The 21,332-nt window shown below is 33.0% G+C and overlaps 1 protein-coding gene and 1 long non-coding RNA gene across 2 annotated transcripts in view; both read right to left on the bottom strand.

Annotated features, from left to right (window-relative positions):
• The window catches only part of LOC110098812 (protein argonaute MEL1-like), a 47,031-nt gene that overhangs the window by 24,202 nt on the left and 1,497 nt on the right, over positions 1-21,332 (bottom strand). The window lies entirely within an intron of this gene.
• LOC110098813 lies at positions 17,178-17,590 on the bottom strand. The gene is made up of 3 exons (XR_002303387.2): positions 17,539-17,590; positions 17,343-17,459; positions 17,178-17,191 (listed from the first exon to the last, which is right to left on the bottom strand). It is a non-coding gene; the product is annotated as an uncharacterized LOC110098813 (long non-coding RNA).

Below are 21,332 nucleotides of genomic sequence, written 5' to 3' on the forward strand. Positions count from 1 at the left end.
GTTTAATAAGGTAAACAAATGAGCTTGAACACATTTTATAAATACTCGATAGCTAAATAAACAAGCTTGAACAACTTCACGATCGATTCGTTTATATTCATGAACAGTATCGCTTAATGCTCGTGAATAAGCTCGTTAAAAAGCTTGATTAGAGCTCAACTAAGAAGCTCAATTAGAACTATATTAGAGTTTTAAAAAATATATTGTTAAATTTAATAATTTATTTTTACTAATCTTATCTAAAATCATTTAATAATTTATTTTTATTTCCCTTATTCGCCTAAAATCACGAATAACCCGCTCTCTGAATAAATATAAGATGAATCATAGATCGTTTGTTCGTGAATGAGCTCATTTGGTAGCTGCAAAACACTACTTAGATATGTTTATGAGTGAGCTCATTTGATAGCTCAAGAATACTCATTAGATAAGTTCATGAACGAGTTTATTTGATAATTTAAAAAACTTCGCTAGATATAATCACAAATAGATTTGATGTAATTATTTGTTAGAAGACTCGATAAGGCTCGTTTGTTAAGTTCATGTACATCTAGAAGTAGAGCTCGTTTATAGCTCGATAAGATTTCTTTATTTAAAGCTCAATAAGCATGAAATGAATCGAATATGAACTAAACATGAACCGAACAAGAACACCCAATAATTTAAACAAACCAAGCTTGAACACAAACACAAAAGCTCAAATCAAACTCAAATCAAACTTGAACAAGCTGATAATAAATAAACTCAAACATAAACACGCATATACTTGACTCGGCTCGATCTGTTTTCAGCCCTAATAAAAGGAGTGTGAATAAAGTTGCAACCTTCATGCACGATTAATACTTAAATAGTCATTTCCTAATAATGTTTTTATAAATAAAGCTGCTCCTAATGGCTCTGCCTAGCTAGTGCCTCAGCTGCTTGCATTTTTCTCTGCTCCATATTACCTCTTCTTATTATTAGTTTCTCTGTTCAACTATCTGACGCATATGCAGCCACTAGTCTCTGCTCCTCTACCGCTGTATCATCTTCAGGAGACAAACCTGGGCAATATAGTATTTTTACTCAGTTTCTATTGTTTAAATATCTACATACTGTACACAAATCAACTTGGCTTGAATACTAGCAAAGTTTCTGCTGTCCCGTCTTCTGCGTCTTCTTTTCTTCTGCTATTTTTTTCTTTGCTTTTGCCTTTTTCTACATATACAGAATCAACTGCTTTCAAAATGGTATCAGAGCCGAAATCTTAATAGCATAAATCTGTATTCATGGCCAAGTCAACAAGCTCCTCTACCAACACACCAGCTGCAGTTACCAATCTTACAACCGAAGTCTCTATTCCTCCCTCCCTTAAATTTCTTATTTCAAACATTAAAAATATTGTTCACATTCAACTTGCTTCAGAAAATTACCCCACATAGCGAGCACAAATCTACCAACTCTTCACAGCAAATGGTTTCTCCGGTTATCTCTATTTGTCCACCAAAACACATTATTTCAGACAATGGACAAGCCTCTTTAAACCATCAATATAGCCTTTGGGTCCTCATTGACTAGAATATTGCTGTTTTCAGTACAATCTCTTCTTCAATCTTACCCCACATATTAAACCTAGACTCCTGCTCATCCATCTGGTCTACGCTTGAATGCATGACAACTCCATTCCTCCAACCGATCAAGAGTTATACAAATTAAAAATGAGCTGCACTCAATCTCAATGAAAAACCAATCAATGGATTAATACCTTTCCACTGTTAAGCATCTCGTGGATAACTTCATATCTGTTAGAGGCTCGATAAACACAGAAGACATAATTCTGTATATTCTTAATGGTTTACCAACAAACTATAAGCCTTCAAAACCGCAATCAGTACAAAACTCACACCTATCAACCTTGATGGCCTATATTCCCTTCTATATAGTGAAGAAGTTAATCTGGCTACTAAAGCAGCAAAAGATCTTAACATTACTGATTCCTCTTCAAGCACAGAACAAGAACTTGCTCTTGCTTCCACCAGATGTCATGGAAGAAAGAGTTGTAGATATGTATTGTTCTAAATTGGACATTGAAATAGTACATGCTTTGATATGCCGGTCAAATTAGATTCGTGCTCACTATGGATTGAAGGGCAGGACAAAAACATTCATTTGTGATGCTTTAATAAATTATTGAAGTTTATTTTATCACTGACATACTTTGAAGGAGGAGAAAGACGATGCGGAGATAAAGATACAAATATCTTGTACTTAAGATATTTTTCATGACAAATTCAATCTTATTTAACATATTATTATTCAATTTTTAGAAGTTTCTTATCATGCTAATTATACAAGCCATTCATTAATGTGTTATCAATTTTTTTTAATTTTGTAGATTGACACCAAAATTTATGAGAGGATGTTAGAGGTTATCAAAGACGAACAAAGCATGGAGAAATTGTTTTTTCTTTGGTTATCTTTATAATGTTCTAGTTTCGTATATGTAATTTGAAGATTATGAATATTTGTTATTGTATTTCTTAGTTGTTTGGTTGTAATTTGTGTTTTGTATTAAAATCAAATGGTTACTTTGACCTGATTGCTTTATGTTTCAAGTTTTGTATTTGAAGATTATGCTCTTTCTACCATAATTTATCAAAACTTCATTTTGCAAGCTTACATTTAATTAAAGGATTTTATACTTTCATGTCCACTTAATAAAGTTATATGATTTGATTTGTGCACTCTCCGCCATTAAATATGTTCATTTTTTATGAAAGAAGAATAGGTATGAATAGTTGAATACTATTGGTGCATCTTGCATTTTCTTATGATGAAAATTTCATTAAAAATTATTTAATCCGAGTATGTAATTGAGCCTGCACTCGAGTCGAGCTCGAGCTAACGAGCCGAATTCGAGCATGTTATTCGGACAAACGAGTCGAGCCCGAGGCCTAGCCACCTAAAAAAAGTAGCTCCACTCGAAGTACCTATTGTTGGGAAATTTTTATATGTGAGCGTATATATTTATACATATAAATAAAGTTTTATATATTATAAGCTATTTAAAATTAAGCCAATTAAATTTGTGATATATTTAAATATTAAATTATTATTTGACTTATTTAACATCTCAATTAAATTTATACATAATTAATTTATGTAGAGGTCGGGCACCTTTAAATCCTAACACCTATGCCTCAAGTTCGACTAGATTCATTGCACCCCTAATTCTACGTCATCTGGGCAATTCGTCTGTTCAAGAGGCAAGTGGCTTAGATGAAATTATATTTATTTAGGATCGTTTATGATGCACTCTCTGACTAAATTATCAACTCTAAAGTTTAATGGATTAATATATAATAATAAAAAAAAAGTAGAAAATAATCCGAAACAAAAATGAAAAAAAAAAATTGAATCTAATAATCATTCTTTTTTTTTTTTTTCGGAACGGGGTATCTATCCGCTGCCACTCTACTTGGCGGCATAATTAATCCCTCGGGGAACCTCGTGAGGCCAACCACCTGCATCGGATCCACACTTGCTTTGCTCACTGAAGAGGCGAGGCCGTAGCAGAGGAAAACTAAAATATTTAAGAAATAATGTCCATGATGTTTATGCATGTCCGTGCTTCAACATTATCACTAACAAACATTCTCTGCACAAGAAAAACAAGGATTCATTTAAAGTCATCTCAATGATAGTATGATACAACAGTTATTTAAGAAAAAAAATTATAGAAATCAATTGAGTTCATAGCAGCTAAAGAATTGTATACGTTAAAAGACCAAAGTCACTTTTTTGAAAAATTATTAGGTGCGGAGTACGGACGGGGTGAGAACCGTCTGCACAGACACAGGGTACCAAGCGGTACCCATGGTACCGAACGGTACCGAGCGCGATTTTATACTAATGTGCAGACGATTCTCCCGTCCGCACTCCGTACCTAATAATTTCTCCACTTTTTTACACATAGACCATCGCCCATTATCGAGTTGACATGTTTTCTCTTCACCACTATCATTATATTTTAGCTAAATTTAAGAAAACTTTTCCGAGAAATTAAATTGAATTGACTAGAAAATAATAAAAAATATGAATAGGCAATCGTGAATGCAGAATTCCTTAACATACTTATCACCATTATAATCATTTCTACTGACCATCTAAAAACACAGTCGAGATTTACATATAAGAAATTTTAGAATAAACGAACTTAAGAAAATAGTTAAAGCATAAAAAAAAATAGCCGGTCCATAAGATAAATGCAATAACAAAAATAAAAATAAAAATTAATGAACAGATTTAAGATCAAATGCACCAACCTCAAGAAATGTTCCACTCCCTCTCACTTGGCCATTTTCCAGTTATTTGCAATATTATCTATGTCGGTCCTCAATTTTGCATACCTAATGAATCGAGAGCTGTATTGTTGTTAACAAGAACCTCTATTGGCAAGTATTTTGGATTGTTATCACTACCAACTTTTATACAAGGTAGTGAATAATTAATAAGAGCATTAGGGTAATGAGCTCTGAAGTAATCGGCCACGGATGTTGAAGTCCGATCTAGTGTAAATCTGTCAAAGAAAACAAATGTCTTAAGATAGTTAGATAGGACAGAAAATAAAACATTTTTGTAGGATCTGAAAAGCAATAACAAAAAAAATCAAACAAGATAATAGAAGGTTAAATTTTTAAAAGGATTATGATTTAAAAATATATTAATAGAAGAATCATAATAATAAATAAATTTAAAAATTAAGGATTTTAAAAAACGCAAAGCATGGCTGCGTTTTATATTCAAAACGCAAAGGTGCAATGCGTTTTGTATGGAAATTCTATCTTGGAATTCTGATTAAATTTTTAAAAAACGCAAAGGTACTAATTATGCTCATAGTCTAGTCTATCTTGGAATTCTGATTTCTCCTAGCAATTTAAATGCTACATTTTTCCAACCTCTTTTGGATAAGATTTCTAGTATGCTAGATGGCTGGAAGGTCAAATTTCTTTTTTTTTGGCTGGGAGATTACAATTTCTTAAATTTTCTTAGCTAATACTTTATCTTATTGGATAAGAGGTGTTATTATACCAAAAAGTATTTGTAAATTCATTGATATAATTTGTTCTAGATTCTTGTTTCATGGAAATACTAACAACAAGAAAATGCATCTTATTGCATGGTCCACGATTTGCAATCCTAAGAGAGCTGGGGGTTCGAGTCTGCCTTCGATTAATGCACTTTACCATAGCTTTACTTGTTCTCTTATCTAGAGAATGTTATCAAGGGATAGTGCCTTATCATTATGTTATAGGGGGAAATATAATTCCCCTTGGAAGCCTCCGCTTGCTAGAGCTTCTAAATTGTTGAAGCTAATATGTTTTGTGGCTTGTAAAATCAAAAATAATATTTTATTACATATATTTATTAACAACAACCTCTCTTTTTATTGAGATCCTTAGTATAATGGTAAAATGATTGCTAATATTATTAATCCTGAGTGGGATTCATATGTGCTGGTGAAGAATTTCATTCAACAAAATAATTGGAGGTTTTCTAATGATCTACATAGAATTATTTTAGATGAAATTCTTAACATTGAAATTGGTAAGCAACCGTCTTTGCACTAGAATGGCTTACCTAAACCGACTCATGGCACCTTCTTAGATAGTTTCTATGATGATATGCTAGAAGTCTCATGGTATAAATACATATAGTATAGAAAGCATCCTATTCAGTTTTCAGTTTACACTTGGATGGCTATTATGGCGAAGCTAAAAACTGCAGATATATTGTTTAAAAGGAATATTATCACTCCTTCATATTGCAATTTTTGTCATAATACGCAGGAGTGCCATAATCACTTATTTTTTGAATGTGAATTCTCATTTTTTGTTATTAAGAGTTTTTTCCTCTTTTAGATTTGTTCCTTATGAGGCCTACTATGTTGCAATTATTGGAGCATTTCGATCTTTTTCAGGGCTTTTCTAACAAAGTTAAAGACTTCTATTATTTGACTATTTTTATTGTAGTTTATTTTATCTGGATGGAAAGGAATAAGAGGCGGTTTAATGGAATTTGGGTCTCTCCTTTGACACTGAGTTTTACTCTGAGAAAGGCCATCAATTTGAAAGTAAAGAAATGGAAAAATTATGAGGATCTTTAAAAAAAAAATTCTAGGAATTCATACTTGACTCCGTTTTTGTTTCTGCGAGATTTTGATTGTCTGGACAATGATGAAGGATGCCAACTTGATGATTGATACGTCATCACAAAATTAGCTTGATCGGGCACGAATCTCGAGGCAAAAGCTAGTTAGATTAGAAACTTCAAAAATTAATTTTGGGAGCACCCGAACTCTGATTTCAGCGAGCTTATTGTCAAACTGAGCGTCTTGGAAATACGAATCCAACGACACCAAATTCGACCCAATCCGAGCCCAAATGGGCCCAAATCATGAACCTGAAGCGCTGTTGGAAGGTTCAAACCACAATTCGAGTTACCAAACGGACTCCGATTTTGACGAGCTTATACTCGAATCGAACGGCTCGACGAGACAAATCCAACGAGCCCAAAAAAAAAAACTAGCTCCACTTGAACTACCTATAGCTAAGTTCAACTACACTCATTTGCACCTCTAATTCTACGTCATCTGTGCTTCGTTTGAGAGGTAAGAGTTTTGAACGAGCCTATTCGCCTTCTTCAACAACGTTCCTTCCTGTTGGATTGTGTTGGATCGGAGGGAGCTCGCTTGTTGCGAGAAGGTAACCATTTTCTCCCTTTTGCGCGCTTCTTCAGCCAAATCCTGTAAATCCGCCGAACTGCAGGATTTAATAGATCTAGGATTTACGGCAAACAGAGGGAAACAGAGGATTTATTCCGTCGTGAGATTTACGGGGCGCTCAAATCCCGTTTGACAGGATTTAGTATAAATCCTGCTCGAATCATGTAGACCCTAAATAGGATTAAGCATCCTAAACTGAAACAGGGATAATCAAAACAAGCAGCGCAAAATGAAGTTTTCAAGAAAAGGGACACTCCAAAACTTCTGATGACAGAGAAAACACCTACTATACATTACTCTACAATTAACACAACTATTGAAAACTAGCCTTCTCCTCGATGTCGGCACGAAAATGGTTGACAAGAACACCACATTCGAAGCCAGCGGGTCCAAATCCTAGATCACACAGAGGCTATATCGCCTCGCTTGACGACAGTGAAGGTTTTGAATCTAAGGACGTCATCACCTCAAATGGAGATTTGATTGCGAAGGAGGAGAAGACACTGATTTGGAATAGCCTCAGCAACTCAAAAGAAATTCAAGGGCGAATGTATCGACGAGAATGATTGACACTGGATGACAACGCTGCCGTAATTGGCAGGCGCCATTTTGCCTGTTGAATTGTTTACTGTTTAGGGTATTATTATTATTTATTGCCATTCGTCTGTTCAAAGTCAAGTGGCTTAGATGAAATTATTTTTATTTAGGATCGTTTATGATGCACTCTCTCACTAAATTATCAACTCTAAAGTTTAATGGATTAATATATAATAATAAAAAAAGTAGAAAATAGTCCGAAACAAAAATGAAAAAAAAAATTGATTCTAATAATCATTCTTTTCTTTTTTTTTTTTCGGAACGGGGTATCTATCCGCTGCCACTCCACTTGGCAGCATAATTAATCCCTCGGGGAACCTAGTGAGGCCAACCACCGGCATCAGGTCCACACTTACTTTGCCCACTGAAGAGGTGAGGCCGTAGTAGAGGAAAACTAAAACATTTAAGAAATCATATCCATGATGTTTATGCATGTCCATGCATCAACATTATCACCAACAAACATTTGCTGCACAAGAAAAACAAGGATTCATTTAAAGTCATCCCAATGATAGTATGGTAAAACAATTATTTAAGAAAAAAAATTATAGAGATCAATTGAGTTCATAACAGCTAAAGAATTCTATGCATCGAAAGACCAAAGTCACTTTTTTAAACATAGACCATCGCCCATCATCGAGTTGGCATGTTTTCTCTTCACCACTATATATCATTATACTTCAGCTACATTTAATAAAAAAATTCACGAGAAATTAAATTGAATTGGCTAGAAAATAATAAAAATATGAATAGGCAATCGTGAATGCAGAATTCCTTAACATACTTATCACCGTTATAATCATTTTAAGAAAATAGTTAAAGCATAAAAAAAATAGTCGGTCCATAAGATAAATGCAATAACAAAAATAAAAATAAAAATTAATGAACAGATTTAAGATTAAATGCAAGAACCTCTATTGCAAGTATTTTGGATTGTTATCACTACCAACTTTTATACAAGGTAGTGAATAATTAATAAGAGCATTAGGGTAATGAGCTCTGAAGTAGTCGGCCACGGATGTTGAAGTTCCATCTAGACTCTAGAGTAAATCTGTCAAAGAAAACAAATGTCTTAAGATAGCTAGTAGGACAGAAAATAAGATATTTTTGTAGGATCTGAAAAGCAATAACAAAAAAAATCAAACAAGATAATAGAAGGTTAAATTTTTAAAAGGATTATGATTTAAAAATATATTAATAGAAGAATCATAATAATAAATAAATTTAAAAATTAAGGATTTTAAAAAACATATTCAAAACGCAAAGGTGCAATGCGTTTTGTATGGAAATTCTATCTTGGAATTCTGATTAAATTTTTAAAAAACGCAAAGGTACTAATTATGCTCATAGTCTAGTCTATCTTGGAATTCTGATTTCTCCTAGCAATTTAAATGCTACATTTTTCCAACCTCTTTTGGATAAGATTTCTAGTATGCTAGATGGCTGGAAGGTCAAATTTCTTTTTTTTTGGCTGGGAGATTACAATTTCTTAAATTTTCTTAGCTAATACTTTATCTTATTGGATAAGAGGTGTTATTATACCAAAAAGTATTTGTAAATTCATTGATATAATTTGTTCTAGATTCTTGTTTCATGGAAATACTAACAACAAGAAAATGCATCTTATTTAATTGGCTTCTTATGGAGAAGAGGATCTTGGGTTCCTTTACACCAAAATCAGAACTAAGAAAAATATTAACACTTTAAAAGTGTTATCCACACCAAAAGGAGTTTTTTCTAATCATCAAGACATTGCTAGAATTCTTATTAATCATTTTAGTAGTCTTTTCAATACTCCTGCACCTCCCAATGCTAATAATCGAGAACTTTGTATTAGAAATATTATTTCTCTTAAAGCAACTAGGTGTTTGGAAATGCCTTTCTCTAATGAGGATATCAAAGCAGTGGTTTTTTCTTTCCCTACTGGCTCTTCTCCTGGGCTTGATAGTTTACCGCATAATTTTATAAAGACAATTAAGATATTGTTGGGCTGAAAGTTTGTAAAACTATTAATATTTTTTTTTTTGGTTAGCTTCCTAAGGGGGGAAAAGCTACTACTATAACATTAATTCCTAAGCATTCTCATGATACTACAATTTTTTATTATAGACCTATTTCTCTTTGTAATGTTTTTTATAAGGTAGTGGATAAACTATTTGCTAATATATTGAAAAGGTTTTATCGTCCATTTTTAACGAAAGTCAAGCTGGATTTACTCAAGATAGATGTTCTTCTGATAACATAATCATTGCTTCAGAGATTCTCAAAGATTTCAATAACTCTAGAAAATATTTTTGTGCCAAGCTTGATATTCTTAGAGCTTTTGATTCGGTTTCTAGAGATTTTATGATCAATCGAATGAGAAATAAGGGTTGTCCGGAGAAATTCATTAGTTTGATTAAAGGGTGCATTTATAATGTTTATTTTTCCATTTGTGTAAATGGATCACTTGAGGGTTTTTTAAGTCTTCTTCTGGTCTCAGGCAGGGTTGCCCGTTATCTTCACTTCTCTTTTGCATAGTAATGGATGCATTTTCTTATAGATTGCTTGATAATCATCATTATCATTTCAAGGGCTCTATAATGGGCAAGAGTTTAATCACATGCTTTATGCAGACGATGTGTTAGTTTTTGGTATGAACTCTACTCAAAATGCTGAAAACCTCAAGCATATTATGGAGGATTTTGCGGATTTAATCATAACAAAAGCACCATTATTTTTTCTTCTTCGGCTAACCACAAAGAGGAGGTTTGCTCTATTTTTGGGATTACTAATTATTCTCATAGTCTAGTCTATCTTGAAATTATGATTTCTCCTAGCAATTTAAATGCTACGTTTTTCCAACCTCTTTTGGATAAGATTTCTGGTATGATAGATGGCTGGAAGGTCAAATTTCTTTCTTTGGCTAGGAGATTACAATTTCTTAAATTTTCTTAGATAATACTTTATCTTATTGGATAAGATGTGTTATTATACCAGAAAGTATTTGTAAATTCATTGATATAATTTGTTCTAGATTCTTGTTTCATGGAAATACTAACAACAAGAAAATGCATCTTATTGCATGGTCCACGATTTGTAGTCCTAAGAGAGCTCGGGGTTTGAGTCTGCCTTCGATTAATGCACTTTACCATAGCTTTAATTGTTCTCTTATATGGAGAATGTTATCAAGGGATAGTGCCTTAGCTTTATGTTATAGTGGGAAATACAATTCCCCTTGGAAGCCTCCGCCTGCTGGAGCTTCTAAATTCTAGAAGCTAATATGTTATGTGGCTTGTAAAATCAAAAATAATATTTCATTATATATAGTTACTAACAGCAGCTTCTCTTTTTATTGAGATCCTTGGTATAATGGTAAAACTATTGCTAATATTATTAATCCGGAGTGGGATTCATATGTGCTGGTGAAGAATTTCATTCAATAGAATAATTGGAGGTTTTCTAATGATCTACCTAGAATTATTTTAGATGAAATTCTTTACATTGAAATTGGTAAGCAACCGCCTTTGTACTAGAATGGCTTACCAAAACCAGATCATGGCACCTTCTTAGATAGTTTCTATGATGATTTGTCAGAGGTCTCATGGCATAAATACATCTGGTATAAAAAGCATCCTATTCGGTTTTCAGTTTACACTTGGATGGCTATTATGGGGAAGCTAAAAACTATTGATATATTATTTAAAAGGAATATTATCACTCCTTCATATATCAATTTTTGTCATAATGTGCAGGAGTGTCATAATCACCTATTTTCTTAATGTGAATTATCATTTTTGGTTATTAAGAGTTTTTTCCTCTTTTGGATTTGTTCCTAGGCCTACTCTATTGCAATTATTGGAGCATTTCAACCTTTTTCAAGGCTTTTCTAACAAAGTTAAATACTTATGTTATTTGATTGTTTCTATTATAGTTTATTTTATCTGGATGGAAATGAATAAGATGCGGTTTAATGGAATTTGAGTCTCTCCTTTGACACTGAGTTTTACTATGAGAAAGGCTATCAATTTGAAAGTAAAGAAATGGAAAAATTATGAGGATCTTTAAAAAAAAATTCTAGGAATTCATACTTGACTCCGTTTTTGTTTCTGTGAGATTTTTGTTGTCTGGACAATGATGAAGAATGCCAACTTGGTTGTGATGCACACGAGAATGGTAGGATGGATATCAATATATATTGAAGGGTTGCCGAATGACTGGATCTTTGGCTTCCTTTGGAAGTATTAGTGCTTCTCTTAGCATTGAAATCTACCTGGGCTGAGATGAGTTTCGACTTATTGTCTTGTAACTCTGATGAGATAAGAAATTTTTTTAATGCCTTGTTGGCACTCATTATTTCTGTGTCCTTTATCACTCATTCTTTAGAATTGAATGATAACTTTTGTTTTTGGTTTTTCTTTTTCATACTCTTTTTAGTTTAATTTTCTTTTTGTTATGGATTTGTAATTCTTATTTTTATTTTAATAAAAAGGGCTTAGCCCAAAATTTCCCAAAAAAAGAAACAATGAAAAATAAATTTTGGCTACTGATAACGCATGATAACCACGCTTGTTCCTGCATTGTAGTAATAAACAAGCACGAGAAGAGCTGCCTCACCTCATTTTGAAATATATTATCATTCTTCGCTTTTACCAAGAAATGATTAAGCTAACCCAATATTTGTCTATGGCTTCGAGCAAGGAGGGAGCGAAGCACCGGTAGCAGTAGATGACAACGCTGATGGAGCCATGGACTTGGCTTCAGGAATAGACGCCTTACAACTGGAGGATTCACCAATATGAAATTCCCTTCTTATACCATCTAATGAAGACTCCAGGCAAAAGTAATCCATTCTCCTCTCCTGATGATAAGGAGACTCACTGCCCCTCCCACTTCTCTAGCCTCGTACTCTACGGCCACTCTGTGAAACTCCAAAATTTTCTTATGAGAATTTTCGATCTAAAACATTCAATATTTATTTTTGAAGTTATAATAAGTCCAAATAATAAACCGTCTTTTCAAAAATAATTATAATGTTGTGTTTTAGCTGCACTAAAATTTTCATAATTTTTAAACACTATTGAAATTTCTTAATAAACCGATACTTATCATTACAAGGGAAGTTTTTGGGACCGTTAGGTGTCCATTTTACAAATTAATTTCACAAAAAATGTTCTAAATAAAATAAGTTAATTTATTAATATTTTTTTGTAATTTTTAAATTTTTGAATTTAAAAATATAAAAGAATTTAAATAAAATAAATATTTTAATATTAAATAATTAAAAAATTAATATTTTATTAGAAAAATCCTAATTCACTATCATTATTATAATAAAGCTTTGTTTTTCTCCATTTTCCCCCAAACATAGAACGAATTAACAAAAATAAGGGAGAAAGAGAGGTGAGAGAAAGTCAAAGTCCGGTTTTTGGCAACTTTGGGATGTTTTCGTCCGTCGGCACAGTTGGAAAACTTATTAATTTGTCTCAAGATTGTAAGACTTAATAGAGTTCTCTAACTCTTTGCATAAACTCGCATCATAATTTATGTAAAAGAATTCGAAACGAAAAAAACTTGATTTTACATAAGTCTTAAATCCTCAAGATCTTAAACAAGATGATTTTCACAATCTTTAATCGGAAGAAAAACATACCTTGATTCATTTTGAATTCGTCGAATTTCGAACTATGGTTTCTCTCCCTTCTCCCTTCACTTTCTTCTATCATGAGTTAATCATCTATGGAGCAAGATAACTCCTCCTTATGAGAGAGAGAGAGGACCAATAGTTATTTCCTACGAATTTTTCATAATAACCCCTCATGAGAGTTATTTTACAATAACTCATAAAATAACTCATAGGAGTTATTTTACAATAAACGCTCATATGAGTTATTTTACAATAACTCATAGGAGTTATTTTATAATAACCGCTCATAGGAGTTATTTGATCAAACGGTCCATAAACGAATGATCAAATTATCTTTTCTTGACCAATAGGATTTAAACATAAATAATTAAATTGTAATAATTCAAATATATGGGCCACATAATGATTTATATAATTAAATATATATTCTTAAATAATTATTGCGACGTCTCGCATAATTAATATATTTAATTATTCTAACAAAGATAAGTCGCATTATGCTCATCTCAATTTTAAAAAATGTGAAATTTTTGGTGAATTTTTTTATTAAAATTTTGTGCCGTTAACGAAAAGTGTGAATAACATTGCACAGGTAAAACATTCATTGTATAACTTTTTATATTGTATATAGATTACAATTATGTACATTTTGAATATTTTTTAAAAATTTTACACCGGTGGTTTTTAAATTTATGCGGTTTTTATTGAATAAAAAATTATATGCATGTTGTAAAATAGTGTTGTAGTACAATAAAAAGTCTTAAAACATCTTTTTACACAATCCCTCGTAATTTATTATTTTTCTGAAAATATGTATTTTTGCCTAGTTGGATTTTCTGTTATCTATTGTTATATAAAACTGTAAAATTTTGATACATGCTCAATTACTCTTTAATTGTTATAATGTGATTATATATGTGCATATGTGAATAAATTATATCTGTTAGGAGCCATAAGGGGTAACCTTTGGTGTTTCCTACCTTACTGGATGGTCTATGCTTGTCTTCAGGGGTGCTGGTAGTCCTAGCCGATTACATTATATGATTGTCCTAGCCAAAAGGCGGGTTATGATGTGGTTGGGGCTCGCGCCCCTGCGGGTCAGCTTGTGGCAACCTTTGGTGTTTCCTACCTTACTGGATGGTCTATGCTTGTCTTCATGGGTGCTGGTAGTCCTAGCCGATTACTGAGCCCGCCTTTTGGATGTATTTTTCCTTTTTTATTTCTTCGCTCTCTTATTTCCATGTTGTAACCTTTGTTGTTCTTTTATTAATATATTATTGTTTGTGAATAAATTATATCTGTTAAGAGCCATAAGGGGTCATAACCCTTTGAGATTCTATTTGTACCAGAAAATTCTTGGGAGTTATAAGATGCTATAATCCTTTGAAATTCTATCTGAGATATGAATATATGATATGTTTTGGTGCTATAAGAATAAATAAAAAATTAGTCATAATGGGCCACAATCTCTTAAGATTATGTATGGGTCCAAGAAATATGATATGAACTATTTTGTGATATGAATTTCAATTTATTTATTTGTTTCATACTATTATTTAAATCAGAGAATAAATATTATGCATTAATTACATTTTCGAGTTTAGTGATTTATTTAAATTGCATTTAACTGTTTTTAAATATTCAACAAAATATTTGATAAAAGAATATTTGAAAATTTAGATTAGTTTGTGTGGCTTGCTAAGCTGTTGTAGCTCACTGTGGTTTTAGTTCTAGTTTTCAAGATCTGAGAAGGAGAAAGAGGTTATGGACTAGCAATTCTTGATCATATTTGAGGTCATATGTGTTTTACTATTTTGATTTTTGTATAATCATGACTAATTATATTTTATGTTATGTAGTTTTAGCATGTAGTCATGTAATGTAGTGTAGATATTTATTTTAATGAAATGAAAGAAATTTGGTGGACGAGTTTATTTTCAATATTTGGATATTTTATTAGGTATGTAGTCTGTAGTTTATTTTAATAAATATTGACAGAAAATTTGAAATAATTTCAAAATTAGATCTTGAGATTTGTATGTCGCAGCTCAATGCGATAGGACTTGTCCTATTCGAGTTGGATTATGACAAGCTTTTGGCTCCCTGGACAATAGAGAACGCTGCATAGACCTTCCACGATTGGACTCATAACGGCCGCCACTGCGGCTTTTTTGCTGTCCACCGTCGCGACTAGACATCTAATCACTTTTCGTTCAAAACAGACTAGATTGAGAGCACTACACATATGGGAGAAGCTTGTTATAGATGCCTTAAGAGGGGAATTTTATTTGGTCAGGTTGACCGAATGCAAGAAACATCCGGTTGTAGGAAAAAACGCGCCCATACCGAGGTGTACCGAGTTTTATGATAAAACTCGGTACACCTAATAAAACTCGGTACACCTCGGTATGGGCGCGTTTTTGCCAACAACCGGATGTTTCTCTGCATCCGGTCGGAGGACGTAATAATTGTTCCTTAAGAGGGGATGCATTTGCCCTCAGCTATTTTTTAGGAGAAATTTTACATAGAATGACGTATTAAACCAATTAAGCAGGTGACACATATAAAATCTTTAAATTGAAATGGAAAATAGGATTTTCTTTTATGCCTCAACCTAAATGACTTTAGAAATACATGCGGTGAAGACTTTAGAAAAATTGTGTATCTATAAATAATTAATTAATGTTAAATTTAATTTAAAATAAATTTAACATTTAATAAATTATTTAATTCTTATATTATATTTATCTTAAAATATATTAACCTATTTAGGAAAAAATGGATTAAAATATTTTGATTATTATAAAATTTTAAATTTATTTTAAGGTGAACGTAATTTTAAAATTATTTATTTATTTATCTTAAAATAAATTAAAAAATTAAAGTTTAAATTTTAAATTAAAATAGTTAACTTTTTTAGCCTCATTAGAAAAAGAACAGATAGGTTTTGGAACGATTATTGGAGAAATTTTTGAGCTGATCAAGGTCTAATTTTGGGCACAAACAGTACTATTAATTTTTTTATATTTTTAATTCAACTTTAGTAATTTCGAAGCCCAATGAATCCTTAATGCTCAATTCAAATAAAATAGAAGAATTTAAAAAGATTTAAGAATCAACCTTCCTCTCTATTAGAGAAACAAAATACTATTTAAAAGATGATAGATAATGCTTTAAATTTTTTTAATATATTGCACACAGTGCAAAATTTTTAATTTATTTTTGAGATCACGAGTAAACTCTCCTAATTTTAAATAAAAATTGTTTTCATCACAAACAATAACCTTGCTTAAAGCTGCCCCTAATCGCCATCATCACTAATCCCCCTCAGCCATTGCCATCACCTCCATTGACGACCAACGCCACAGGCCACCACCACTACCTCCACCACCGACAGCCACAACTAATATAACTCATTGTCATCTTCATCTTTTTTAAACTTCACAATTATTTTACTTCATCCAAATAATGCCAAAATATTCCTTTTCATTCCTTTTTCAACAAACCAAACTTCTACATTTTAATTACAACATATAATAAATTAATTATATTAAAAAATAATATATGATTCATAAAACTAAATTCACATTTAAAAAAACTCAACTAATGTTCTTAATCCAGAAGATACCAATATACCAAATAATCAGTATGCAGCGTACATCATTTACAAGAGAAATTTGCTTGATTTTTTAAAATAAGGAAACTGGAATGTGACTTTCAAACCTTCACATTTTTTTTTGGGGAGAGTTAGGGCATCACAAAATTTTCATTAATTTATAAAAAAGTTACAAGTGTAACTAAAATCCAGTAGAAGAGTAAAAAAAAAAAGAAAAAAAAAAGGAAAAATGCTTATAATTCTTGTAACCAAGCTAAAAGTCTAAAGCTTGGCGAAAAATACAAACATAACCCACTCATCATTATCCAATTCCCCATAAGCCAAAATAAATTCTGGAGCTGAAACAACATCAGCTTAATGAAGTTGCCTCCAGGAACAAAGCCAATCCAAAAATAAGACAGTAGAAAAAGCAAGGCACTTTTAGGAGAAATTATTCTGTGCGGACTCCAGTTAAGAATAATGACTTAGTAAGCTACTTACTCTTGGGGTAGGTAGCACTCGTGTTTCAACTATGGTAAGATTAGGTTCAACCACAATACCAACGTCTTTAACATACTTATCAATGTTATAATTTTTTTTTCTTGACCAACTAAAAGAACAATTGAGAGATCAGTATAAGAAATTCTAGAATTAACAAAGTTAAGAATAAGGTTCAAGCATAAAAAAAGTAGCGATCCCTAAGACTAAAATTTCATCAACAAAGTAAAGTTATACAGTGGATTTAAATCAAATGCACCAACCTGCAAAATGCTTTGTTCCCTCTCAGCTGGACGCTTGCAAGTTTATCTCAATATTTGAGTTACTTGTCGATCATTCAACTTCTTAATATACCTCTGTCCGTCCACAATTTTGCATACCTAAGTATAACCAAGTGCTATAGGGTCAAAGCTGAACAAAAATTGGAAGCAAATAATTTGTACTGTAGTTAAAAAGAACCTCCATTGGCAAGTATTTTGGATTGCTATCACTACCAGCTTTTATGCAAGGTATATAGTGAATCATACACAAGAATACAATTGTATTTTTCTCTGAAGTATTGGGCCACAGACTTCGTAGCTCCTTGTTCATCAAGGATAAACCTGTTGAAGAAAAGTAATGACTAAAAATGGCCAAATAAGCTGAAAAATCAAACATTTTTTTAGCATCCGAAAAACAATGACAAAAAGAAACAAGAAAATAACATCATCAACTGGCTCGTAGAATTTGATGTAATCCCTATGATTTTATAGCGTATGCACATATTTGAAGTATGAGTTGCTTCAACACGGACTCCTTTCAATGCCTTTTGTAACTGAAATTTTAGAAGTGTCATACAAGTGACCTAAAATAAATAACTAAGATAAAACAAAATTATTTTGCACGGGTATACTACTCTTATATGCTATACGATATTAGCAAAAAGAATTAAAAACATGCAGTTTGAATATAATAAATGAAAGCATATGATTCAAACCGGAAAGCAAACAACTCAAATTAAAATAGAAACTAATACCTCAAGCCATTGCCTTTCCGTTAAACTTCGAGGGATATATTCCATATTAAGATACTCCTTAACAAAGTCTAGAAGATTTACAGGCTTGTATAATGTTTTTGTTGAAATATCTGCAAATTCAAAGCAAATGCCACATTTATCATGACAAAATTACAACATAAAATAAACAATCATAAGATAGAACAAGCATGTGGAAGATATAACTTAATTATAACATTAAAAAAAAGTTCATTACCAACATTCAAAGACATTCCCATTTGTGTTGGTGATCGAAGACTTTGGAAATAACCCCTCAGGTGAATAGAATGACCTTGAGATTCTAACATATTTGTTACAAGAATACCATATAATTTTAATTTAAAAAATTCAGGCATAAAAAGAAAAAGAAAATTGTTTGAATTATTTCCATACTTGTTTAAAGGAGACTCTCTCAAGACCACATGTAGAGCTGCTATGATATCATAAGGGCATTCTCTCTGCTCCCGCCTCAGAAATTGCCTTAGAGAATACAAATCAAAAGCTTTTGCAAATTTGATAGAAATTCTGTAAGTTTTGTCCCGACTGTACAAAATTACAAGGTTTTTAGAATCGGACCGGACAACGAACCGGAGGAAGGAGAGATTCACGGTTCGACCGGTTCAACCGGTCGAATCGGGGTCGAACCGGATGACGTAATAAATAATAATATTATTTAAAAAATAAAATAAAAATCAAATTTTCCTGTAATTCATTCATTCAACATTCTATTTTCATAACTCCTAATTAAAATAACATAAACATGACATCAATTAAGTTTATGAAACATAAATAAATAGCATATACTATAAGTGTCTCTTCAAATAAGTCAATAAAACATAAACAAGTGTATAGCTTTCAATCTATAGATTTCACTGTTCTGCTCACTGATTCAAGAATATATAAACATTTTTATATATGAATGAGTGCTACAAAAAGCCCATCATTTCAATCTATAGATTTTATCATAATCTATAAACATTTCAATCTATAGATTTCATCATAATCTATAGATTTCACTAGATTGAAGAATATATAACCCTAAACCCAAATACACAAACATTTCAATCTTGGATTTTTTCACGCACACTATAAACATTTTAATCTCTATCTATCATATCATCATCTTCTTCCAAATGCCCATCAACACTAACATTAGGGTTACCATAAAGCCACAAAATCTGAACAAATCAAACCAAGCATAAATGGAGAAGAAATGCAAGCATGTCGATACGATTTGGAGAATAAATGCAAGCAAGCTTAAATGCATAAAAAATAACCAAAAAAAAAAAATTTAAGAACCTGAGGCTGCGAGGCTGAGGTCGCCGGGTCGGGTAGGAGGCCAAAAGCGAGTCTCGTTCGCGACGGAACCTCCGTCGGGATCGTCTGAGGCACGAGTCTCGTTCCGTGACTTCTCACTTCCATCGTTCGCGTATGCTAGGGTATACAGGAGACGAGCGACACTTATACGAGTACCGATACCCAAATATTCTAAGCCGTTGGATCGCAGATCAAGGGCTCAAATTACAGCTTTAACGGACCGGTCGGTTATTTCATAACCCCCAGGTTCGGCGGTTCAACTGGGATTTAAACCGGTTTTTACCCGGTTCTTAAAACAGCCGGTTAATCCTTCTCTCCGGACCGCCCGCCGGACCGGTTCGCGGTTGAACCGGTCGAACCGGCCGGTCCGGTCCGGTCCGGTCCCGACTGTACAAAATTATACAACATTAAATAAAAAACATGAAATTGGAGAAGCATAATACATATATAGAATAATATGTGGAATATGTGGGGTGTGTATGTGCATGAATGAGATTTGTGCAGGAGTATGTATAGGTGTAAAGAAAATGGTTGAAAAATTATTAGGTGCACAATATGCATGAGAATAAGTGAAATAGGCAAGCACAAGGATGTAAATATGTACACCGCTTTAAGACAGCAACGCACACATCAAATTCTTGGTGGTTCACCCTATACACGCTTGTACACACCATGCATTATTGGAAGTGTGTATTATGCGCCTAATAGTTTTCCTAGTATAACTCTCTTTTTTGATAAAAAGGTATCAAACTCTACTGATATACAATGTAGGAGATGCCCAACATGCTGCTCAATTTTCAAATCAAAATCATTAAAAAAACTAAAGTTTATTTAATACCATATGAATAAGTATAACAATTTGGACATCACAAAAGAATGAAACTAAACTAAACTCTTACCCATCTCTATCGGACAAAATTAACTCAAAATATTTTGATGAAAATGGAAGAGATCCAGCAGTGTAAAAGATATTACGACCATCATATGCAACCATACGCTGACCAAGGTGTGACTCCCCAAATTGCGTAGTCAATTTCTTCATCAAGGCCCTGCCAAATGCTCCAGACTTCACCTCATGATGAATTTTGAACTACTTGGTCAATAAAGCAAAGAACAATATAATGTCAGAAACTCAGAATGTAATTAAATATTTTCATAACAGAAGAATAATTAAGATGGATATACTATAGCTTTAGAACAAGATCATTAGTAATTTAAGAAAAAAAAACCACTAGCTTCACATGATTTATCAATTCACAATTTAAATTTTCCTAACCAAGAGACTTCCACCAAAACACTAGGAAATTTTCCACCAAAACAAGTTGCTTCTCATAACAGCCACCTCACATGGAACAATTATTACGTCCTCTGACCTGATATAGAGCTACGTTCGGCCGCCAATAACATGTCGCCACGTGCTCTGACTCTTTTACTGCGCGGCCCGATGACTTGACCCTTAGCGGAACCCGGGAATGCTATGTTCGCGATTTTCTCGGTATTGCTCTGTTTTTGCTAGGTATTGCTTTGCTCGGAATCTCAGATCGGTTCTGTTTTTTATTCCTTCTTCTCCGGCGTTGGCGACTGCATCTTCCTACTGGTGTTACCGTTGCAGTCGCTTTGTGAGGGTCTGGCCGCAGGACGCGATCGTCTGTCCTGACTGCGATGGTGGCTTTCTAGAGGAGCTTGACAATTCGCCGAGCGTCGCGCGCCGGTATCTTCTTGGCAGCCATGGGGATTTCCCAGAAAGCCAGCCTGAGCCCATCAGAATGTGTCGCCACAAGCGTAATGGAACCGGAGACCGCTCGCCTTTCAACCCTGTCATCGTTCTCCGCGGTCCTTCCGACAGCGGCGGTGACCGCGGTGCCGATCGCCCATCAAGCAGAAGCTTTGAGCTCTACTACGC

The sequence above is a fragment of the Dendrobium catenatum genome, unplaced genomic scaffold, assembly GCF_001605985.2.
Source record: "Dendrobium catenatum unplaced genomic scaffold, ASM160598v2 fragScaff_scaffold_1645, whole genome shotgun sequence".
NCBI classification, from domain to species: domain Eukaryota; kingdom Viridiplantae; phylum Streptophyta; class Magnoliopsida; order Asparagales; family Orchidaceae; genus Dendrobium; species Dendrobium catenatum.